At 39.6% G+C, this 19,024-nt stretch overlaps 2 pseudogenes; one reads left to right on the plus strand and one right to left on the minus strand.

Annotated features, from left to right (window-relative positions):
- The window catches only part of LOC149154577 (galactinol synthase 4-like), a 78,014-nt pseudogene that overhangs the window by 45,805 nt on the left and 13,185 nt on the right, over window positions 1–19,024 (plus strand).
- On the minus strand, window positions 4,525–4,619 carry LOC149154578 (U6 spliceosomal RNA; annotated as a pseudogene).

Below are 19,024 nucleotides of genomic sequence, written 5' to 3' on the forward strand. Positions count from 1 at the left end.
GTTCTGCCTCAGTGTTCAAGGGGCAACTATGAGGGAATTTCACTTGAGCAGACAGAGAAGCAAAAGATGATGGAGAGCTATCCTCTCCCTTTTTAATCACTGGACTGGGAATGATAGTAGGCTGGCTAATTTGCAGATTTGCATAGCCATGCAAAGATGTGCTGGCCTCAAGCTCAGATTCTTGGAGGAAGGGATCTGCTGCTGGCTGCCCCTGCTGGTCAACTTGTTGTTCTGCAGCTACAACAAATTGGTGAGCAGTACCTCTTGATAATGCTTCTTCATAAGCAGCCCATGTTAGGAAAGGAGCACCTTCCAAAACATGGACCTCCTCCTCTTCAGAATACTGCTCAACTTCTAGTTTGGAAACTTCAGAGGTCAAAAACTCAATCATCCTAGCTAATTCATCTATTTCATAATCATAGGATGAAGAGGATTCACCTCCCTGTCTTCTCCTTTCAGCATCACCTTCGAGTCTTTCTGCAACAATAATATTTGCTTCTACTTCAAAGGCTGCAGCTTGCATCTCAACCAAAGAAGCACATTTTCTTTCTCTTAACAGCAGGCAGAATTGAGAATCAAAGGCATGACATAAGTAAGCATGGCAGAAGTAGGGGTGGGTTTTACTTCAGCTGGCATTTTGCTATAGAAATGATTGAATCTGATATTGAAATCAGACAGCAGCTCACCATCTTCTCTCTGCAAGTTCCCAAATTCTTCATGATAAAAGAGCAGATCTTTGTTATTTCCCCAGTGCTTTAAAAATACATCATCTAGAGCATCAATGTCTGCAATAAACCTAGGGGATAAATTTCTGAACCATTTTCTAGCTTCCCCATCTAGGATTTGAACAAAAACCCTCATCCAGACATCCTATTCATTGATATCCAAGTTATCAGCATAAGCTATAAAAGGACTCAAGGTGCTCTTCAGCTGATAGTTCTTCTAAACCAGTAAACTTAGGCATAAACTCTTGATAATCTCTTGCGGGCATGGCATTCAAAGGGGTAGGCAAGACTAAAGGTGCATACCTAGCAGCAACTATTCATTCTATCTTTGTAAGGGCTTGCTGGCCTGCCATGACTAAGGTATACAAAAAGGATACTGGTGGATTGAGAGAAATGAATCAGTGAAAAGGATAATGGAGACAGAGGAATATGATGGACAACATGGAAAGCTTCTTTCTTCTGAGGTCCAAAAGGAAATGAATGTCTAAGGAGCTGTATGAATCTCTGAAGGTGACATTCACTAACAGAGAAACATGGAATTTTTAAGGCTTACCTGATCCTGATGCTCCTTTCTGTGATACTTTCTTGTGTTGAATGATCTTCTCAGGATCAGGCACTGGTTCAGCTGATGGTTTCTGAATATTTCTTCGAGCATGCCTCACCAACTGCACCAGAACTGCAATGTGGAGTCGCCAAAATATGGTCTTCCTCCAGTGGAGTCGCCAGATAGATGATTACAACCAAAATATGTGTTCAAACCTTGTCTATCATCAAAGCTTGAAGCTGTGTCGTTCTCCCAGGGAAGTTGAGCTTCAATTCTCCTCTCCCCGGCAACGACGCCAATTAATGTTATCACCCCAAGAAACTCACCTAGGTTGTATATCAGTGATGCTCAGGAACATTACAAACTCAACAAAGTGTTGGAAAAATAGGTGGATGAATGAAAGAAATGCTGCATATTCAAGCTAGATAACCACTTCTACTATGATTGACCCTAGACATGGGTGAGCACCTCCAGGCTACAAGGCTTTTAACCACCAATTACTCATAGTTTTAGAGATAATGTGATGATGGAGAATACTAATCACACCAGTAGATGCACATGACCCTGTGATGGCCAGCTGCAATCAGTTAAAAGGTCTGTAAATCTGTTTTCTAATACACAGACAGGATGACAGCTCTCTGGCATTAAAACAACAGAAACCTGCAAGCAAATTCAACGATACATGATAAATCATAACACAGAGGTGGGATGATAGCCCCTCTAATGTTAAACATTAACAACACATGAACAACTGCAAAATAGGCACAGCCTTGAACAAGAAGAAGAAGTGGAAAGTGGGCAATTAACAGCAAAAGAAGCTTGTATTAGCTGGAAATGTAGACCAGAAGCTGCAGGTTACAAAGCAGTTACAGTCTCCATGAGTTGAAGCTTGCAACAGATAAACACTCATCAACTGATTACATCTTGTTTCTTGGTATATATAGAGGTTGGTTTCAAAATATCTCTACTACTAAGCGTGGAGGAGTCAATAAATAACTACCAACCACATTTACAATTAGAAATGGGCCTTTGCTACAATTCTCAGAGCTTTAATGGATGAATTTAATATTTCTGGTGCTCTGCAGTCCTTCCTGAACAGGTGCAGTGAATAATGGATGAAATCCCATGCCTGATAAATGCTCCTCACTGCTTGAGGCCATTCTGTTTGTCCTCAGCCATGTTTTTCTTTAAATGCAGTTGTTGAGGCTTTAACTATGCAGGTACAGGTAGCTGATCATTTTCTTTCTCCTTTGGGAGCTCAAGACAGGTTACGGGCGAGAACAAAATGGTGGAAACAGACTTGAATGACTGAAATGAATCTCAGCCGTTGGATTATAAAAATCAACGGCGGAGAGCGAATTACGCGGGGTATCAGAGGTCAACGGGAACGGGAGAGTGAGAGCCGTCGGATCATAAGCGGGGATAATTGGACAACCATCGCACGGGGAAGATGCGCAATAGATAGTCGGCGAGGAGACGTACGAGATGAGCGATTTTGGGAGGCGGGCAGTATTCCCCGCACCACCTTCCAGGGCTCGGCGGTATCCGTATAGCGGGGCGCGATCCAACAAAAAGGCATCGCGTGGCTTCCGCGACCGGCAGGAAACCACTCTCCCCACGCATTAACAAGCGGGCAGGTTGCAGTAGGAGACGGTGCGACTGCCGTCGGATCTCCGATGGATGGTTGGATGATGCGGAAGGCGCACGATGTTTAATGCATGGGAAAAAGAACGATGACCGTTAGATCGCGGCAGATACGATCAACGGCTCAGATTAAAAGCGACAAGAAGGGCTATGGCGCGGGTTATATGAATATGGTCGGATGGACTTAAACCTTGCGCCTGGGGGTTAAAACAAAAATAGGTTAATACGGGGGGTTCAACAGGTTTTATATAAAAAGACCGGGTGCTGGGAAAAGAAGGGATTACGGCGGGGTTTTGCAGTATTAAAACAAATTAACAGAGGCGTTGGGGTAAAGAGAGATTAAACAGAGGAATATGGATAAGGCAAGGAACGAAGAAGTTTCAGGAGGAAAACAGAGAACGAGAGGTTAAGAGGGTATAGGGAAACCTGCAGGAGCAGAAGGGGAAAGACTGCCGCGAAGCCCTTCAAGCATCAACAATACTGCTAAACTGTCATTGACCCTCAAAAATGCTCAAACATGTAGCAGAGCTAACAGGTCCAACCCTAACCCCTTTATTTATGTAAGAGGGTCAATTCATAGCTATAGTTAGTTAAAGAGTCAATTAAGCCCGTATTAATAATTTTAAGTGGTTGACCCACAATTAAGAAAGGGACTATAGTTAGTTGAAAACAGGCCATGGTATTAGATAGATGGTATTGAGAGAACCATGGTAATGACCCATGGTATTGTATGTATGAATCCTATATAAAGGATAGAGACTCCCCATTGAGGGATATCAAGTCTTATTTTGTAATCGAGCTCTGCTCTGTTGGAGGTTGTCCCCTCGAAGAGGCAAGTGAACATTGCTTTCATCTCTGAATAATAAAATACTTGTTGTTTTTCTCATTTTGTTCTGTGTTCTGGGTTGTATTTCTTCACATATTTGGTATTCTGGAATTTCTTGCAAGTCAAGAGCATAAAAAAATCTCTCCACCCTATCCATACTGACATCCTTCCCCAACATTAATGAGAGCTTCTTTTTCATTGATGAATATGTCTTTTGTGCTTTGTGCTCACGAGCTATGAACCCTCTCTTCTTCTGTCACAGAGAGTAAAGCCTCTTCAGGGAAATGTCCAAAGATTTATCAGGAGAGGAAGCCACTAGTTTTTATGTTGAAGATAATGCCCCAGCTGACCCTACCTTTATCAACACGTTAATTATGTAATGAGAGTAGTTTCCAGCTCATGAACCGAAAATTTACATGGAGAAAGTAAGGACCTGCTTCCAATACCAATACCTCGAGAGCCACAAACCAAATTAGAATAGTCCATATTTTTGAGGTCATCATCTGACCCGAAAAAAACTAGCTCGGGCCCAAACCTTTTATTCTCATGTATGAGCATCCCTATCCACCATTGAATGCCGTCCAAAAGAAAATTTTGAAAAACATTACATAGAAATGTTACTGCCAACACAAAACCCATATTCCTCCAGGATGAACCCACAAATGGAAGCCCTAAAATCTAGTAGAGTTTCCATGGCTATTACTCACTTCCTATTGAAACCTACCACATTATTCTTTGCTTCATTTACCAAGGGTATTGAATGGAAGGTGGGGATAACCGAGCCAAAATATTTGGACCATTTCTTAATTTGTATGTGTCATCCTTACGCGGGGGGCATGGTAATATTTTGTTTATTGTTCCCATTTTATTAGGTTCATAATTGTTGGTTGTTTTGGAGGACACTAAATTTCTTGGGAAACTATCTGGTGCCCTCAATACAAATTTTATTGTACTAGTACCTAAATTCTCTAATTCCCCATGTTTCAATGATTTTAGACCAAATTTCTTTTTGTAATCTAGTCTAAAAAATCATTGCCAAAGTGATTGCTAATTGAATCAAAAGTAAGCTAGTTGAGTGCATGACAAAGGAACAATTTGGTTTTCTAGAGAATCATCAAATTTTGGATGTTGTGGAAGTTGTACAAGAATGTCTACATTCAGTAAAAGTTAAAAACCTAGAAGATTTAGTTCTAGAAGTGGACCTACTCAAATCCTATGATAGAGTGGCTTGGGGATTCTTGAGACTTGTACTTTTACAAATTGGTTTGGGCCTTGCGGTAAGAGACTAGATAATGGGGTGTATATCTTCAACTAATTTTGTTGTTCTTATCAATGGATCTCCTTTCATTTTTTTCATAAGCAATAGGGGTTTGCAAATAGGGTGTACTCTATCACCTTTGTTGTTTTTATTAGTCATGGAAGGCTTGAGAAAATTGATTGGGAAGGCTTAGATGGATGGCAAGATCAAAGGGGTAAAGGTGGCTACTAGGATTTTTATAGGTCATTTATTGTTTCTAGATGATGGGCTGCTATTTGGGAGAGCATATATGGAAGAATGGTTAGCCTTTGAATAATTTCATCAATTTTTTTGTGTGGCATCTAGAATGGAAATCAATGGTAAAAAATCTTGCTTCTTAACTCATTTTGTAGAAGAACAAACCTTATCTCAGATAGTATTCTTGCTACCTTTCCAACATGACTCTATTGATTCAAGTTTTAAGAATCTAGGTTACTTTATAAATCCAAACAATTATTTGAAGGAAGATTGGTTTTGGCTTCTAAAAAAGGTGGAAAAGAAAGTGGAAATTTGATGTTTCAGATGGCTATCTCTTGGTGGCAAGATGACACTTTCCAAAATTTTCTTGGAAAACACACTTGTTTATTGGCTCTCTCTATTTAAGATTCCCAAGTACATCTTAAAATCAATCAATAAAGAAGGTTCAACTTCTTATGGTTTGGTAATAAAGCTAAGAAAGGAGTGCATTTAGTTAGTTGGGAGAGTCTACCACTTCCAAAAAAACTAGGGTTAAGGGGCTTTAAAATATCCTCAGTTTGGGAAAGATCTATGTATGAAGAGTTTCTGGGGAGTGATCACTGATGTTGGTCTTTGGAGTGATTTCATGATATCCAAATGCTTTAAGAAGTTATCTCTTATTGACTAGATTGGGAAACCTTGTAAACTTAATTCATGTGCTTCAAACAGTTGGAGATCTTTAATGGACTCTTTTCTTTGAATTTGGAGAATGTTGGAGATGGCAAAAACATCCTTCTAGGTTTGGATCCATTTATTGGAGGAGAGAAATTATATAGGTTACCCTTGGATCTTGTTCTTCTTTTAAATAGAAATGGTTTTATATTTTTTGTCAAATAAAAACACTTACACCAGACGAAACAATTAGTGGCTAATTACAAGCTAGTGATTTGGGACTTCAAGGAATCTTTATAGAGGACTAGAACATATATAAATAAATGAGTTGTCACAATATGGTATTTATTTTACAGGAAGGAAATATGAAATAGTATGGAGTTGGAATGTATCCATTGGTCTCATAACAATGAAAGAATCATATGAAGCAATTTCTTATTCCTTTGTGACTATTAAGGAAAAATGGTGGCATATGTATATTTGGAAATGGATTTGCACCTTAAAGCTCAAGTGCTTTAGTTAGCTAGTACTTGAAAACAAGATATTGGCTTGGGACAACTACATAAAGAGGGGAGTTTGTGGTCGTAGCTTGTGTGTCCTTTGTAGTCAACAAACTAAATATATTGATCACTTATTTGTTTCGTGTGAGTTCTCCAAACATGTGTGGAAGGATATATTATAGATCTTAAAGCTTTCCGTTGTCTGGGAAGCTTTTACCTTTCAAGAGAATCTATTGAAGTTGTATTTTTTAGTTAACAAAGTTAGAGTTCTTACTATTTTTGTGATTGGTGCATCTGGAGACAAAGGAATTATGCTTTATTTGAAAACTCACATATATTTGCATCAATTGTTAGTTTGAAATTTGTTGGTTACTTTAAGGAATTTCATAGAGAATATATGCACAATGTAGTCAGATACTCTTTCTCATATCAATTTTCAAACTAGTTTCTTATTGGTTTTCTTGATGGTGCAGGTCAGCTGGATTCATGTGGAAGAGGTATGCAAATAGTTGTGAACAAAAATCATAGATGCTTTCAATATGAGTAGGCTATGAGGTATGAAAATAGTTGTGAACAAAAATCATAGATACTTTCAATATGAGGAGGCTATGAGGTATGAAAATAGTTGTGAACAAAAATCATAGATACTTTCAATATGAGGAGGCTATGATACAAACACTAGAGCATAATTGATAGTTTTAGGGGGTTTAATGTACTTTTCAAAAATGGATTTTATTTAAACAATTCTTTGGTGATTTCAAGGTAATTATTGATTGGGTAAATGGACATGCTCAGTTCCAAGTGCTTTCATGTCTCAATATTCAAACGCTGAAAGTAAAGTTTTAGGCCAATTCTTTTAGACATATTTTTAGCGAAAATAACTCACAAGTTGATAGGTTTTCCAAGCTAACATTAAATAAGCTAGAAAGTCTAATCAAGGTTGAAATTTTGTCATAGATAAAGGCTCTTTACAGGTTTTCTAATTTTTTTAGCTTTCTACGAGAGTTGAACTTTTTACAAGTTATTGTATTGATATGTAAGTGAATTAGTGTCTTTAAATTAAATTTTTAGTATAAAAAAAATGTAACTGTTTTTTACGACTATATTAAGAAATTTTAAAATTTTTATGATTATATTAAGAATTTTTTTAATTAGAAATGGATCTAAATCTAAATCAGTGAAACTATCTGTAAAAGGATTAAAATCTATTTCGATCCATTGATTCTCTTTAATTCACCCCATGAATCTTAAGGTTGTTTATTTTAAAAAAACTACACTTATCAACCCACACTAACCAATAACAACTTATAATGACCATGTCAAATCACATTCAATTACAATGAATTTTACAATCTGACCAATCTGTCTTCTCCACATATTCAAACACTAGCTAGAGGAGAGACGAGTAGTTGGTACCATTAGTTACGCCTTCAAATGCAAAAGTACTCTCCATATCCACTTAATAAATATTCACATCGGACTCAATGCCATTTCTTTACCCGGAAGAAACCGTTTCATAAGTCGGTCGACCGTTGCTATGTGTTACCTTTCTCAAACTTCTGTATCTGTGTATCCAACTTTCCTTTCATTCCAACCATTCCAGTGACGTCTTTTCAACACTTCGAAGTTTCAGAGAGCTATGTCTGGACTTTCCGAATTCCACTCCTGACAGTGGAATTTCTCATAGACCATAGGGGATTTGACACGTCCATGCTATCCTGTCATCTGACTATTGGCTATTACATTCTCGATATTATCATTTTCAACTTACTTTTCTGTAATAGTCGATCCCTTTTGTCTATAAAACACATGCTCCCATTGAAGCAAACACACACTACACTTCTACTCTCTTGTTCTGCAAATTCATTCCTCTTCTTTCCAATAAATTATTCAATTCCAACATACTTACTATCGATTCTTCTCTTCTCGCCATGAATCCATAAATTACTCCTGTAGATTAGTTCTTCAGTGCAAAGGTTGCGGCGACCAAGAAGAAATGCAAAGCGTACGTCACTTTCTTGGTGGGATGTGCCGAATATGTGAAAGGTCTTATCGGTCTTGCAAAGGGTCTCCGCAAGGTGAAGAGTGCATATCCTCTCGTCGTTGCTATGTTGGCCCATGTTTCGAAGGATCATCACCTGCAACTGCGAAGACAAGGTTTTATTGTTTGCTAGATTCAACCCATCCATCCTTTCGAGAATGAAGTGCACTTTTCAATGCCTTATTATGCCCTCAACTACTCCAAACTCCACATTTGGGAGGTGTTGTAGTGGCTGCAACCACCCTCCAAAATTTTGGCTTAGCTTCATTTTGGAGCTTCCCTTCCAACCTTCACAATAGCTTGCCTTGCTTTGTCAAGTTCATAAGCTTTAGTGTTTTTCTTGCACAAAGCCATCCTATCGATCACAGCCCGATGCACTCCCCTCACCGGCTGTTCACCCAAACTTGGTCCAGCTGCAGGCGGAGCAACCTCCCCAAGAAAATTGCACATTTCTAGAGGGAAACCAACCCTCCCTCCAGAAATTGCATAATCATGTCTGGTAGCTTGCTGGGCTCCAAGATTGCGCAATCGTGCCAGTCAACACTCCTAGCAGGAATTGTGCAATTTTCCCAGCAAGATTGCTCAGCCCAGAATTTGTGCAAATTTGGGCAGAGTCAACTGCTCTACCCATAAATTGTGCAAATGTTATGAAACCAGCTCAAGAAAAGATAGAAAAGATAGATCAATGTCTTAGAATTCAGCCTCTTCGAGGGGGCAACCTCCTTTACATTACATAAATGAACAATTCTTGGATGATTCAAATGAAAAAACCTCCTTTCTATATATAGGAGTCTAAGGAGTCACAATATAACCCAGCCGACCTAACAATAATAATATAAAGCCACAAAAATAACAATAGAGGGATTCTATGGGGCACAGTAATAACAATATGGGGGCAATAGGGGCACAACAATATTAATAAGGGGTATAAATACAATAGTAATGGGGTAATCACTAGTATTATAGGGACCCAACATGCCCCTCTCCTTCAAAAAAGTGTTGTCCTCAACGCTTGAGTAGTTCTGGATACTTCTGCATAAAATTCTCATCCTCCCATGTGGAATCTTCAGCGGATAAGTTCTTCCACTTGATAAGATACTCTGAAATTGATCGATTTCGTAGCTGTCGAGTTCTTGTTTCTGTGACTGCTTCCGGTTCCAATATAATTTTTCCTTCCTCGTCAAGTTCTGGAAATATTGTTTGAACTGGGAGCTTGTCTCCTATAACCTTCTTTAAACATGAAACATGGAAAACTGGGTGCAATCGAGAAGCTGCAGGAAGCTCCAATTTGTATGCCATAGTACCAATCTTTTGCAACACCTTGTACGGACCATAATACTTTGGTGATAATTTATTATCCTTCTTAGCTTGCTTGAGGGACATTTGCTTATATGGTTGTAGCCGTAGGAATACCCAATCACCTACATCAAAACTTCTTTCACTGCGATGTTGATCTGCCTGTTGTTTCATTCTATTTTGTGCCAACACGAGGTTATCCTTTAAGAGTTGGAGGACTTGTTGTTGATGTTCGATGTGATGTTCCACTGCCTGAACCTTAGAATTTTCTCTTAAATATGATGTGATGGATGGTGGTTGATACCCATAAAGTGCCATAAATGGGGTCATTTTTGTTGCTGTATGGAAGGAAGTGTTATACCACCATTCAGCTAGAGGCAACCATTTGACCCATTGTGTCTGTTTATCAGATACAAAGCAACGAAGATATCCTTCCAAACATTTGTTTACTATCTCAGTTTGCCCATCAGATTGAGGATGATAAGATGAGCTATGAGCTAACTGAGTACCAAGACAAGAAAATAATTATGTCCAAAAATTTTCAGTGAAAATGGGATCTCTGTCACTTACAATAATCTTTGGGTTTCCATGTAGCTTTTGATTGTTTCCATAAATGCAGTAGAAACTGTACTGGCTTTAAATGGATGTGATAATGCACAAAAGTGTGCATACTTGGTAAGTCTGTCAACTACCACCATGATGACACTCTTTCCCTCAGACTTGGGTAAACCTGTGATAAAATCCATTGAAACCTCCTCCCAACGTTGGCTTGGAATGGATAAAGGTTGTAATAGACCCGGTGTCTTAATTGTTTCAACTTTATTTTGTTGGCAAACCAAACATTCCGCCACAAACTTTTGAATATCTGATTTAAGGCCATCCCAAAAAAATTCCTTCTTAACCCTGTGGTAAGTTTTTAAAAATCCTGAGTGCCCTCCTAAGGGAGAAGTGTGCAATTCCATAAGAATCTTTTGTTTTAGCTGGGAATTCTTACAGAGGTATAAGCGATCTTTGTACCATAACGAATCATTTTGCCAGCTAAATGTATCAGACGTACTGGAATCTTGTTGTAACTTTCGAATAAGTGCCCACACTTCTTCGTCATTCTTCCATTCCTCCCTTGCTTTGTTTATCCAATCTGGTTGGATAATAGAAATGGCGCACAACAATGCTTCCACATCCTCATCCTTTCTTGAGAGTGCATCTGCCACCACATTTTGCTTCCCTTTTTTGTAGATGATTTCAAAGTCATAACCCAACATCTTTGTGACCCACTTTTGTTGCTCTTCAGAGGATAATCTTTGTTCTAAAAAGTATTTAAGGCTATCATGATCCGTTTTTACCTTGAAGTGTCTTCCCATTAGGTAGGGTCGCCATTTCTTAAGTGCATGGAGTATTGCCAACATTTCCTTCTCATAAATAGCTTTGCTTAAAAACTTTCCCTTGATTGGACGACTTTCAAAAGCAATGGGTCTTTCATCTTGCATTAGAACAGCACCAATTCCATTTCCTGAAGCATCACATTCCACAATAAAGGTTTTTGTGAAGTCCGGTGTAGCTAAGACCGGTGCTTGGCACATTGCCTCTTTAAGATGTTCAAAGGCCTTTGTTGCTTCCGAAGTCCATGAAAATGCATCTTTCTTCAATAATGTTGTTAGAGGTGCTGCTATTCTCCCATAATTCTTAACAAACTTGCGATAATACCCTGTCAACCCGAGAAATCCTCGCAGATGCTTTATGGATGTGGGGATTTTCCATTCCTTAATGGCTTTAATTTTGCTAGGGTCTACCTTAACTCCTTCATGAGATACAATATGACCCAGATATTCCACCTCCTGGACTCCAAAGAAACATTTGGATCTTTTTGCATATAATTGTTTCTCCTCCAATAGTTGTAGCACCCTGTCAACATGTTCAACATGATCCTTCCAAGACTTGCTGTAGATTAGTATATCATCAAAAAATACTAACACAAATTTTCTAAGGAATGGTTTGAAAATTGAATTCATCAAACCTTGAAATGTTGAAGGTGCATTGGTAAGGCCAAAAGGCATGACCAAAAATTCATAATGACCCTCATGAGTTCTAAATGCTTTTTTTGGAATGTCTTCAGTCTTCATTCTGATTTGATGATATCCTGAACGAAGATCCAACTTGGTGAAGTAAATTGATCCATGCAATTCATCCAGTAATTCATCAATGACAGGAATGGGGAACTTATCTTTAATAGTGAGCTTGTTGAGCTCCCTATAATCTGGACACATGCGCCATGATCCATCCTTCTTGTGCACCAATACTACTGGAGCAGAGAAAGAACTTTGACTCGGTTGAATTATACCAGCCTCTAGCATTTCTGCAACCATACGTTCAATTTCACTCTTTTGGACATAGGGATATCTGTACGGCCTGATGTTTGGAGGAACACTTCCTGGAATCAGATGAATAGCATGATCATGATCACGCATAGGTGGGAGACCTTTGGGAGTCTCAAATACCTTGGAATGATTGTCCAGGACTTTTTGGAGATCTGGAGAAATAGATGATTCCAATGTGGAAACATCTAGCGAACATAATTGTGCAATTACACCTCTTTGCTCCTTTTTTAGAAGCTTTGTCATACCATTAGAGCTGATTATCTTTCCTGGTTTCCCTGCAATACCCCTTAATTCAACTTCCTTTCCTTCCGTAGAAAATTTGATGAAAATTTCTTGAAAATTAAAAGCTATTGTACCCAAGGATTGTAGCCATTGGACTCCTAGTACAACATCAGCACCTCCCATTGGAATGGAAAGCATTGGGCTAGTCAATACATATTCTCCCATGGATAGCTTGATATTATGGCACTTTCCAGAGCAATTTATTGTTCCTCCATTTGCAATCATCACTTGACACTCTGGTGCTGGATATAGGAAGCAATTCAATTCTTTTGCTACCTTACAATGAATAAAATTGTGGGTGCTTCCTGAATCAATCAACACTATTACCTTTTTCTTCTTGATTTGTCCTTCTATCTTGATGGTTTGAGGAGTGGTAATTCCCTGCCAATGCATTACAAGATATGGTCGGATTTATTTTTTCTTCATCTAGGCTTTGTTCCTGGAGTATATCCTCTTCTTTTGACCTTTCTTGCTCCTTTTCTTCTTCCTCTTCACAATCTATGTAGAATAATTTCTTCTCAGCACACTTATGACCTTTAGTGTATTTGCTATCACAACTGTAACAAAGCCCTTTTGCTCTTTTTTCTTCCAATTGTTGTGGTGTCAACCTTATAGGTTGTGGAAGACTAGGGGCAACAACACTTCCGTCTTTATAGTTGTGAGTGGTATGCTTCCTGGTTGCCATAATTTTGCTTTCCATTTTTCTTGCTAACCTGAATGCCTTCTCTAATGAATCAGGTTCCCAAAGGCGAACATCATGTTGGATATTATCCTTTAAAGACCCTATGAACACATCAATCCTATGCTCCTCTGGAATATCTTTTACCCTTATGTTCAATTTTTGGAACTCCTCAATGTGCTCCATTATTGAACCCTTTTGTTTGAGACTTATCAATTGGCTAAAAAAAGTGTTGCTTTTTGTATCCTCATAATGTGCTATCAATTCTTCCGTAAAAATTGCCCAAGTGATAAATTGTTTACGAGAGCAAAGCCATTGATACCATACAAACTGATTTGGTTCCAAATATAAAGTTTCCATACGTACCTTTTGTGTGTTTTGCACATTATTGAGATCGAAGAATTGCTCCATCTGTAATATCCATGTGGCGGGATCCTTGCCATCAAACTTCCTCATATCGATTTTTGGAATATGGTGAGTCTTTGATCCAACATTAGAGTCTATGGAATCATGATTAACATTTCTTTTGTTCTCATCATGAGTTTCCTTTAGTACCCTTTCACCATTAGTGACCATTTCTTGTAGCAACTTATTCATGTTTATCTTCAATTCTTCCATCTTATCATCCATGCCATCAATTTTAGCGTCCACGCCATTCACCTTAGCTTCCATGCCATCCATCTTAGCTTCTACGACTTTCTTTAAACAATCCATCTTAGCTTCTACACCTTTCTTTAAACCATCCATCTTAGCTTCTACATCTTTCCTTAAACCATCCATCTTAGATTCTGTTGCTTTTTGTGCAAGTGACACTTGTTGCACTTGTTCTTGTAATTTTGATATATCATATAACATTTCTTCTTCTTCTTCATGAGTCATGCTAGAGCTTTCAGGTTCCTTACTAGGTGTTTGCATTTTCTTTCCTCGGGGCATCAGTTACCGATAATAATGCTCTACTAGCCCTTTGAATTCCTTCAAAATAAATTTTCAAACCACTCTTAAGCAAAAAATTTAAAAGAATCTACACACCTTTTTTTTCACTTTGTAGGAGCTCGATATTGCCTCTGATGTATCTCTATATTTTTAGATCATCCAGTTCTGAAATTGCAACCTATGGTAGCCCTCTGTGTCCTCTTTCCAATGCCACCAGTCTGATCCAATTTGGATTCTCCAAGGAAGAGTTATGCGAAATCTCCCACAGTGACCTGATTATAGACTAGTTTAATAAAGCGAACTTGTACGACGTGCCACGAGTCACTGTTTCGTCCTTTGGCTCTGAAAAATATATACAAGAAACTAAAGTCCATCCTCTTTCTACGACTTCTTACGAAATTTCAATCCAATGCTCAGGGAAAAAGTTATGATGATTTTCCCCAGGTCACCTGTTTGGAATGTAATTCAGGAGTCTGCAAAAAGACCAACGTCCTCAGATCATATCTCCGTAAATATAGCGCAAAAAGCTCTGAAATTCGGACCCGAGATTCGACGTGATGTCTTCTCAAATGAGTTTTTTTTTTTAGCATCTGAAACGTCGCAGAAAAAAAGTTATAGCGAAAATACCACGATGACCTGTTTGGAGCAGTGAAACCCTAGAATCCAAAGCTCTGATACCAAATGTTATGAAACTAGGTCAAGAAAAGATAGAAAAGATAGATCAACGTCTTAGAATTCAGCCTCTTCGAGGGGGAAACCTCCTTTACATTACATAAATGAACAATTCTTGGATGATTCAAATGACAAAAACTCCTTTCTATATATAGGAGTCTAAGGAGTCACAATATAACCCAGCCGACCTAACAATAATAATATAAAGCCACAAAAATAACAATAGAGGGATTCTATGGGGCACAGTAATAACAATATGGGGGCAATAGGGGCACAACAATATTAATAAGGGGTATAAATACAATAGTAATGGGGTAATCACTAGTATTATAGGGACCCAACAACAAATCTCTTTGGCAGTCAGCCCAACGCCTAGCCAGAAATGTGCATTTCCTTCAAGCAGTCGAGTTGTCTCTTGCATGTGCAACTAATTTAACCAGTTCCCTCTAGTACCAAGCAAAACAGACTTGCATGCATGGACTGCTTCTCCCAAGGCAACATGTAAAGGCATCCCTTGTTTCAAGGATCTATTTTTAGCAGCTGGAGGTTACATGCAAGGATCAATTCAGAAACCTCCCACCAAGTGTCGCTTTCCCTAGATTTAAGGCATGCACATCACAACCTCGATGTTATCAAAAATCATCAACTGGATGCTACAGAGCTCATTCCTCACATCAACCTTGCAGCTCTGACGTCCCACATCACATCTAGGGGTAGTCGGCACATTCAACTCAACTATTTTGGGGTAAGCCCGCTTCCCATGCCTTGTGTTGCATTTTGTGTTTTCACTTGTATGAGTATTGTTTGCTTGTTTTCTTCGAATGCCTGTTGTCGCTTACATGTATTTTAGCTTGTCCTAGAACTGTTTCAGTTTTCATCAACATCTCACTATTGTCGTATGCATGAAACTGTTTTTCGCAAACGATCACCAATTCGGTGACTCGCCTCACCCACATGCATGTTGTTCCATTTTATGAATATTTCATTCATCATTTGCATGCATGATCATTCCCTTATGCTTACACTTAGTATCAACATACATTCACACTCACATTCACCTTTAGTTGCCCGTCGGCGAGTCTGGCCAACCTCGGCCTAGACTCTGCCCTACTGAGAGCCTCACAAAGACAACATTGCACAATCATGAGGGAAGGCTCTTCCTTCCTCTCCAGAAATGCGCATTTATGCCCGACAGCTATTCCCTAGGTCTGGTTTGTGCAATCCTTAGGGATAGTGACTGTTGGCCAAGAAAATTGCACAATGCAGTCATTGAGATTATAGCCATTGCCAGTTGAGATTGCACATTGTGCAATCCCAAGAGTCATTAGCCATATTGAACTATGCATTGCATAGTTCCAGCAGTTAGTCAGTCTCATAGTAGCCCAGAGTATGCCTTGTGCAGTCTTGGCAATCGGTCTCCTGACCTCCTGGCCGAAATTGTGCAACCTTCGTGATTAGTCACGTAGCTATGTTGCAAGTCAACCCTCAAGTTCATTTTGGTTTTCGACTGACATATTTCTTGCCATGAGTGTTTCCATGTCTCCGGGTATTGCAGGTGTTCATCTTCCTCTCAGCAATGTAGGTACAATGGTTTCCAAGAGAGCAGAGTCGAAGACACCGTTCAGAGCACACTTGGAGATACAGTCGACCAAATGTCTATGAGATTTCCTACTCACGAAGACATCAATTTTTTCATAGAAAATAACATCAAGATATCACAGAAAGAAGCATCATGAGTAGCAGCTGAAGGCAGCATACCAAACACAATGAATGCAGCGGATGCAATGAATGTAAGAAGAAGGTTGTTGACAACACAGAGGCAGAACAAAGTTGCAAGATCAAGCAGATCCATTGATAATGAAAGAAACTTTGGAGACTCAGGGTACGAGGTGATGATGCGACATGAAGATCGCACAAAGATAGACAATGGAACAAAGAAGGAGTTCCATGTGCTGAAGCAGCAACTCAAGGAAGAACATGAAGCTGCACAAATAGGCAAATGAGTTGCAGCAGGAACAAGAATAGCAGTGGGCGCACTACCCACAGATGAAACTGCACCCATACAAGTTAAAGATTCATCCCAGCAGCTAGCATGAAGCAGACATGGTGAGCAGTGTTTTTGATCGCATGCAATGGATTCAACAACATGCATGTCATTGTGTGCACGCATGTAATCTATCCCACTCAACACATCACCAAAATGAAGACAAGAAGCAAGTCCGACTAGAGCTGAACATGTACTTCGACAAGTTGATGCACATGACCACTAGCATACACTTTAAGATCAACACATATACTATGCATCGGTGTGTTGTCGATTTAGCCGCACCCATGAAGACCATGCGCATGTTAGCAGATGAGTTGGATGAAGGGGCCGAACCAATGCACCAGTTGCAATGGAGGTAAGAGTTCACTTCAGCAAGATGTCACCATGAGATGCATGCGCACCATCACGGATGACCAAGCTTGGAATCGGCTCACCACCTTCACCATCACAAGCATGTCAAAGAGTTGGTCGCATCACAACAGATCGAGTGTCAGTTATGTATTTCATGGCTTTCTCAAGTCATGTTGTCTCACATGAGTACATGTGCATTTTAATGTTGAGCCATGTCAAGTGTAAGTCAAATGTCAATAGTTGGATGTAACAGTCATAGAGTAGGTGAAGAGTCATGAGGGTAGTTGAACTATCATAAAGGGGAATGTCAAGGGTCACCCCACCCTTTGCTATAAATAGTCCCTCATAACTCATTGTATAGGATTTTGGTTAGCCAAGCTTCTGATAAGACTATCTTGGAAAGAGCTTGGACAGTATTGTAATGCGCCTTGGCTTCTCCACTGCACGGAGCTAGTTCATCTCTTTGGAGGAGCGGGAAGATGTGGCTGTAGCATTCCACTATTGGGGCTAGCGGGTTTACATGGATGTATTGTATGATTGGAACTTACACTTCTTTAACCTGTGTTCTACATATGACCTGATTCATTTGTTGTAATGCATAATCTATTAATGGAAATGTGTTGTATATGATGTTAATGTTGTCCCGTCCATCTCGACTGCTCTGTCTAACATTAGACGGACCTTTCACATGAACCTTGCTGTAACAACCGTTGCACTTGTTTGGACTGATCTGTGAGTGTTGTACTTGTTATCTTACCTTGTATGGTGTGACTACCGCATCCAAGTGGACTACTCCGCCGAAAGCTGTGTATGTCCTATGTGTTGTGTGTTCCTAGCAGAGTTGGGACTGATCCCTTTCAACCTGGAACTCACCTTCACCCTTATCTCAACCCACCTGCGTTAGAACCTTTCATACGCCTTCCTTGACTCACTGCAATAATCACACCCTTGCTACTGATAGAGTTTTCTTACTTGCCTCTGTGTGACATCGCGGTCAAGGCATTGCTTTACGACCCACTGCTGCGACTTCTACACCAAACAGTTTGAGGTCTAATTGGGACTTCTTACCTGGGAGATCCCCTTACATTTTCGTCGCAGGTCCAACACCGTCAACATTTTGGCTCTAGAAGGAGGGCCAGATGACAAGCTGAATCCTCACATATGTTTTGAATCTCTTCACATCTATCATGACTAACTATCGAGTTTCTCTTCCGGAATGCAAGTTTTATGGAAATGATTTCATCATACCGAAAAGGCTCTCGGATAACTTGTCTCATAAAACATTTTATGGTGGAGGCTATGTAGCCTTAGTAAGGCACGCAATATTCGTTGTAGGCTCATGCGAAATATATGGATTCTTTGAGAAATACATGAGTTGTGCATTGTTCATCTCCACACTTCAAGGGCACCCAATGCACTGGTGTGCCACGCTGCCCGAAAAATCTATTCATTCTCTTGCTCATCTGGTCGCAGAGATAGACCGTGCTTTCAATCACTATGACCGTAAAGCACTCAACAAAGAAATTTTGAAATTACGAAAATCACCCGATGAATCCGTTGAATAGTTTCACACACGCTTTTGTAATCTTTCATACCGATTCCTCGAAGATGATATTGATTGGGAATTTCTTGATGGAAGATTTGAGTATCTTCTTCACATATCCAAACACCACTCAGCACACTTCAGTGATGGAGCTGTGCAATCATAGGCAGGCACAGTCGTTGTCACAAGTGACTATCCGCCTTCACCTCATCAAACACCTCCACCAGAGTGGAGTGATGTGGGAGATCATGCACATGCCTCTGTTGAACTGTCACACTCTCCCACCCCACCTTCTCTTGAGATTTGTGTAGATTTGGCTAGAAAGCATGTTGGTTGTCACATGGAATCTTTCCCTTGACTTCCATCCTTGCGTTTTGTTGATCCTCTGGATTGTACTATCTTGTGTTCTCCCATTTCAGA

Source organism: Pinus tabuliformis, chromosome 9 (assembly GCF_031772625.1).
Source record: "Pinus tabuliformis cultivar Carrire ecotype Pingquan chromosome 9, CPIR1, whole genome shotgun sequence".
In the NCBI taxonomy this organism is placed as follows: Eukaryota; Viridiplantae; Streptophyta; class Pinopsida; order Pinales; family Pinaceae; genus Pinus; species Pinus tabuliformis.